The sequence below is a fragment of the Lampetra planeri genome, chromosome 39 (genome assembly GCF_965212315.1).
Source record: "Lampetra planeri chromosome 39, kcLamPlan1.2.h2, whole genome shotgun sequence".
NCBI classification, from domain to species: domain Eukaryota; kingdom Metazoa; phylum Chordata; class Hyperoartia; order Petromyzontiformes; family Petromyzontidae; genus Lampetra; species Lampetra planeri.
In genome coordinates this window covers 6,202,637-6,209,942 of record NC_136145.1, presented here as the reverse complement: position 1 = coordinate 6,209,942, position 7,306 = coordinate 6,202,637, and positions in this window count along the sequence as shown.

The window sequence follows — 7,306 nt, the reverse complement described above, 5'->3', positions numbered from 1 at the left end:
TCCATACAGTTACTGAGGGGTTGCGCAATCAGAGGGGAGGCTGAGCTCGTCGCTGCCTCACCTCTCGTCTCTCCCTGTATTTGCAGCGGAGCTCCGCAAATTTGGCGATTTTGACAACAAAAATGATTGGAATCGTACAGAAATGACATTTATAACACAGATCAGTGGAAAAATCATAATTTTTTGTTTATTATTTTTTACTTTTCGTAACAGTTATTTTCATTGGAGTATTACAGGTTAGGCTGTGCCTCCCCTGCCTCCCCTGACCGCACGCCCCTGCCAGAGAGGGGCGGCACGAGTACCCACACTTCACCCCACCACCAGGTAGACTTTACTGGAGTGTAGCAAAATTATATACTACTGGGTGAACAATGCACGTGCTTCGTCATTTCAACTGCCGTGCCCGGAGATCAAATCGGCGACCTCTGTGGATTGCAACTCCAGTCTTGCTACCATTACACAATATATATAAAAAAAAGTATAAAAGTTTAAGTATTTATATGTTTTCGAAGTTGTGTTTTTCACTTGTGTGTGGGCTGGTTTTTTTGCTCGTGGGAGTAAGCCAGAGAGCCTGGAGACATCTCACAAACACTCGGGGATAGCGCTTGAAGCTCCGCACAGACGGATACAAGAATCCATCGCCCGCAGGCCAAACCTGAAAACCCGTGGTATTCATTGCCAGGGGGGGGGGGGGGGGATTGCCCATCCAACTATTGACCGGTCTCCGACCCACTCAGCTTCACATGATCTGCTCCACCGGCAGCTCAGCAATCCACTTGCTGTACTGCCACCTAGTGGCGCCATCACTGCCCAACAGGGCCAGATGACAGCGCGTTCCCATCTCTTCATGATCCACCAACACCCAAACACAAATCACCGATGTACAATGCCGATAACATCATATTAAATACACGTGTAAATGTAAAGGTACAGCCCTGCAATTGCTTGCTCATGCCACTAGAGGGAGCTCTAGGGAGCCCCTCTAGTTGGTGTGTTTTTGGCTTACTCTTCCACGCTGGCTGGACGTCTAGACGTGCAATGTCTGCGAAGCTCTCACGACGCACGCGTACATCGCCACAGCAAAACAACAAACACATTTGCTTACCTTGAGCATCAGCGAGGGTTGTGGCCATTATGAGTTAGAAATCTGCGCAGCCGGCACGTACCGTATTCATCCTAAACGAGGGCTTGCTTGCCAATCAACACACACGCACGCGTAGTGACGAGCTGCAATGCTGGCTTGCTATACAGACAACTAACCACACGACCATAACCTCCCCCCCCTCTCCACCTAATACCGTTCAATACACAGCACAAATCGCGCTGTGTTCTCCGCTTGCTAAATTATCCCGACGCTTCACGGCGCCTATTATTCGCCTGCAACATTCACGTGTGGAAACGGTAGCGTTGAGAATGTAGAGCAGGAGCCACAATGCACATGCCGGTGTCGGGGGTGAGAGCACAATGACGCTTGCGTGTGTGTGTTTTGGTTAACACGATGATGGCTCTTTCTTAACACGATGATGCACAGAGAGCGGCGGCTGCCACTGCAGGAGCTGAAAATAAAGACCACGAGCCTCTGAAATTTCCACCAGAGGGCGGCAGGTGCCACGATTATTAAGTGTGTTTGTTGAACTTGCCAAGGGCTTTTGGCGTCATCTGCTCCAACACCATGTGAGACTAGGCTCTAAAGAAAGCTGTCTCGGGTGTGGACCAAACCATTTCAAGGACAGTGCGTACATTATCAGAGTTATGTTTTTTGTTTGCATTCCGACTGCAGGTATTGTGGTCTATGCAAACATGACTCCTTGTAAAAAAGGTGTCAGTTTTGTTGCCAGATAAGCGGGTAAAAAACCAATTATCATATTTTTCTACTAGCAAATGATGTTCCAATGGTGTGTTGAACTTCTTTCGCACCGTACGTAGCAAACCGTTCTAATCGGAAGGTGGCATGCTCTGTCTGCACACGCAACTTTGCACGATTTTACCAAATAACTCTGTGGCCCTAAACTTTATAATTAAAACAAATATCGAATAGGCAACGTTTCAGGCAATGCTCCTTCGTACCACCGATTTGTGTGCTGATTTATGTTCTCTGCAAAAGGGGCCATTGCCTGAAACTGCAAATAAGTTTCCCTCTTAAGGCCACAGTTGTTGTGTAGTTCATTGTTCTTGTACCCCACCTGCCGACAGAGTCGCAGCAGCAGCAGCAGCATCACCACCGTCATCAAATAATTTGGCTTGACATGAACAAGAGATTTAAAGCTTTCGTGACTGCAGGGATTCATATTCTTGGTTCTTTCGGTAAAGTCACGTAGAAGAGAAATAAAAAAATAATCAAAATAAAAAATATTTTTTTCACGACGCCACTTTTTTCAAATTTTCTTGCTGCGGTTTTCACACCTGATGATGATTGCTTGTGTTGCCATCGAAACGTCGTGAGAATTTAATTGTTTTATTTGTATTATTTTATTATTATTTCCATTCTACGTGACTTTACTGAAAGAACCAAGAATATAGACAAGACATTTGAGTGTCTCGTCGAGTTGAGTAGCTCGACTGGGCTAGGGTGCCCCTGAAGAGGGTGACCTATGCTAGTCAGGTGGCAATTATAATAATAATAAGAATTAGATTTTGACTTCGTGCCACATGCGCAGAAGCGTCTCAGGTGGCCATAACCACCACTCATCTGTTGTGGTGGCCTTAGGGGCCGTCCATAAATGACGTCACGCACCTAGGGGGGGGGGTCAGACATTTGTGACGATGTGTGACGAGGGGAGGGGGTTTGAGAAATGTGACGTCACATCAAAATTCGCAACTCTAAATAAATATAGACAACGCGTTCTCCTTAATAAAATAGACTTTTTAATAAATGTTTTCTCCAACAACATCAGAGTGCAGCGGCACATTAACTACGCACTATGATGACAATAGTTCAAAGCGATTTGAAGCATGTTTTATTTTGGGGGGGGGCAGAGCTTTGTGACGTCATATTTGAGGGGGGGTCTGACTTTTTGTGACGCCGTGTGACGAGGGGGGGGGGGGGTCAAAAATCGTCCAAAATCGCGTGACGTCATTTATGGACGGCCCCTTAATAGGTGCTCGCTGACAGCACTTGCCCCAATAGCCTGTGTGGGCTACACGGGGGATGCTTGTGTATACTGTATGCATTGGTGGCGAGCGGTGGTGTAGCGGTTAGTGCGCTGCGCTACGAACCTGGCGACGTGAGTTCGATTCCTGCTCACGGCCAACACCAGTGACGATTATGTGAACCGGTCTTGGTCCTCCCTCCAGGTCGACTCAGCTTCAAATGAGTACCTGGTGCGGTGTGTAAACATCGCCACTAGGGAGACAAAGGCGGCCGGGCGTGGTGTTGGCCACCAACCCCCTCGTGTGCCGTGCCGGCCTATATAGGTGCTCGCTAAAAGCACTTGCCCCTCCAGTCTGTTAAGGCTATACGGGGGATCTTTTTTTATATTGGTGGCAGCGTGGTGCAGTGGAAACACGTGTGCCTCAGCAAAAAAAAGGTCCCTGGTTCGATTCCTAACACGTGCACCTTTGTGTGCGGAGTTCGTATGATCTCCCCCTGTTCTGCACGGTTTCTTCGGTTTCCTCTCATAGATAACAAAAAACCCATACACTGGAAATATTTGCAGGATCCTCGTGAAAAATGATTCTTTTCACTGGGGTAAATAAGTAGTACAATGTAATTGCATAAAGGGTGCATTTCAGAATATGGGGGGGGGGGGGGGCGCTGGCCTTAACAGGTGATAGATGACAACACTTACCCTGCCAGTCTGCAAAGGCTACACGTGGAATCATGTTTAAAATGTTTATAACGGCAACGTTCTTGGCGAAATGACACGAGAACATCGCAAATCCGAAAAAAAATCCTAAGTCTTATCCAAACCTCTCCCAACCTATCACCTTATCTGCAAGGATTAGCCTCCCGCAGGCTTGTTGACTTACGTCTTTAATTTCTGCAGATGCATCACGAAGTTAATTCGCCTTAATTCTTCGCCGGCAAAGTCATGGCAACACGTGGGAAGGGGGGGGGGGTGATTACGCAGACATGAAGGTGACAGGGTACCCGAGGAGGGAGTTTTGAGAGGTTTTGGGTACAAGGGGAAGCGGTGGCGCCAGGCCTCAAGCAAACCAAGTCAAAGGGTAGGTGCCCCAAGTTTTGAATCCTCCCCCCCCCCCCCGGTGTTTGGCTACATACGGTGCGAAAGAAGTTCAACGTTCAATATATACGTACATACATGACCAAATATGGGCGCAACAACAACAACAACACACATCTGTTCGAATGCATGTACTTATATATAAACAAAAACCCATCAGCTCGTCCTTCTAATATCTTTACTAAGCGAAATGTAATTGTAATGAATCTCGCTTTAAAGCTTTCGTGACTGCAGGGATTCATATTCTTGGTTCTTTCGGTAAAATCACGTAGAATGGAAATAAAAAACAGAATATTAAAAGAAAGCAATAGATTTTTTAATTTTTTTTATTTCCCTTCTACGTGACTTTACCGAAAGAACCAAGAAAATGTAATGAATCTGTTCACGGATATATTTCACACAGCAGTAATATCATTAAGTCATGTAGTTTTGTCCAGTAGATAATGTTTGTGGTCATGTGATGCAGGTTAAGAGGAGCATGGTTGGGCAGAGTGAATCTATGTTATTGTATTGTGTGAATGTAATGTTTTATCTGGATAGAGTCCCTTGAGATGGGACATCTCGTTTTAGAGTATGCATTTGGCTGGTAGAAATTTCAACTACGATGAGCTATCATTTGTGGCCAGTTCGCTTCTAAACACGAGTTATATAATTCAGGGTGCTTTACCTAGTAAAATAAAAAATAGTTTAGTTTGAGTTTAAATAGTTTGCAAGTGTGTCCCATGGTGTCAAGTAACACGTACATAGCAAACACTTAACAAGCATAAACTAAAAACGTTTATTCTACCAGGCAAGGCCCACTGAGCTATTTAGCTTTTTTTTCAGAAGCGAATTGGCCACAAACGATAGCTCAACGAAGTGGCTTATCATGTTGACATGTATAGCAGCCAAATACTCTAAACACGTGAGGACCCGGATAAAAATCCACGCGACCATAGATAGAGAGACACGCAAACTCAAAATATATAGGCGTCAGGGTCAGAATCCGAATCAGAATCGAACCCACGACCTCCTGCATAGCAGGCGAGGTAGTTAACATCTCGCCACCGTGGCACCCCTACAGTTGCACTGTGCACGTACAGCCCTTGTTGTCAATCCACTGCTGGAAGAGGGCCTCCGCCCTACACCCGTGCGAGTCGTGGGGGTTATTTGACCATACTTCACCACGCTGGTCAGCATGGCTTAGCTAACAGAGGGGAAGCCAGGACCAATTCAGATATCACTCGCTACTGACATTATCCGTGGCTACGAATCGAACTCAGGTCGCTGGGTTAACCACTGCGCTTCCTTTCTCCTTCAAAGTGGCCTTCGGTGGCTGCAACAATCAGATGCACTCATTACCTACAACACATACAAAACAACAATATCGATTCTTACGCATGCAATTTGATGAATGTATCATGCGCTAAGGGAATTGGAATGAATAGACGAAGCAATGTATTATTACGACATACACGTTTCAAACTTCTCCAACGTCATCATTATTCTCAGCCGTGTTCGATCCACTGCTTGATTCAGACCTCTCCAAATGCAAGTTTAATGCTGCAACCTTCACATAAATACATTCCCTCCCCAGCCCCCGTACCTAAATATTCTCAATTCCTTTCGAGACCGTCATAAATTTGGGGATCAAATTTGGAAAAATAAATAAACCAACACGCACCCGGGTATCAATTCTGGAAAGCGTTGCGCGCATGCGAGGCTGTGGTGGTTGTTGCGATCAGTGCAATCAGTGTAATCAGTGCAATCAGCGCAATCAGTGTAATACATACAATCAGTGAAATCGGTATAATCAGTGGTTGTTGTAATCAGTAAAAGCGTTGCGCGGGTGTGAGGCTGTGGTTGTTGTGATCAGTGCAATCAGTGTAATCAGTGCAATCAGTGCAACCAGTGCAATCAGTGATTGTTTTAATCAGTGAAAGCGTTGCACGGGTGTGAGGCTGTGGTTGTTGTTGTAATCAGTGCAAAATGCTTTGTGGTTTCATGAGGCCATTAGGGAGTTAGTGTGTGTGTGTAGTGTATAGTGTTTGCCTTTTTGCATTTAATAATAAATGTGTTAATCCACTCTGGACACATTGCCTGCACAAACGCAGCAGCAGCAGCAGTAAGCAGCTTTCTCCGTTTTTCTCGGGGCGTCAGCGTTTTCAGCTGAATAAGACTCAGGCCCCCCCCACTCCCCATCCCATCCCCCGCTGATCACGAGAGACAAAGATTCCTACCTCCCTTAATCCAACGATAACTTATCTCGATTGCCTATGTCTGCGAGCACCTATTAAGGCTGGTACTGCCGGGCTGGAGTCAGTTTGAAGAGGCCTGGGGCTGTGTGTAGTCTTTGTGGGAGGGCACTTTTTGTAGTCTATTACATTCATTTTAAGGTTGATTTTGAATGCATTCAATGTCATAATCTCAGCTGGATCACTCTTTGATGGGACATCTCGTTTGCCTGGCTGTCCAGGGTGTGAATTTGACAGGTGCATAATAGCAATACATGCACTGATATGAATACAGTTTTACACGTAAAGCAACACAATGACAAGTTTTAACTCCGCTCGCCACGCTAACCAGAACCACAAAGCGCACAAAAACACAGACATTAAGGCCTTCATTGTAGCATTGCTTGAATTTGAATCAGTGTTGCTCACACAATACATTCCCAGAAGGCCGTGCAGCTGATGACGGGTTGTGGAAGAAATGTGAAGAAATCTTTCAAAAACATATTTACGCGGATAGACGGCTATGTGAGGACCACAGCATGTATCTGCTCATTTACTTTGTCATTTATATTCTCCACAACGACGCGAGTGATAATCTTCGGTTATATAAACTCGTGCGATTTACACGAGAAAAATAAGCAACTAAACAGTACAAGGCTCTAACATAAAATAAAAAGAACTCGATGTGACTGAATTCATAGCAACAAGGATCTAAGGAAGCTGGGTGTACATTCGCAAAAGTCCGCTCCACTTGGGCGCCACGGTGGCTAGGAAATGTTAACTACCTCGCCTGGTATACAGGAGGTCGTGGGTTCGATTCCGACCCTGACGCCTGCTGTATATTTGGAGCTTGCGTCTCGCTCTCTCACCATTATCACGGTGGCTAGGAGATGTTAACTACCTCGCCTG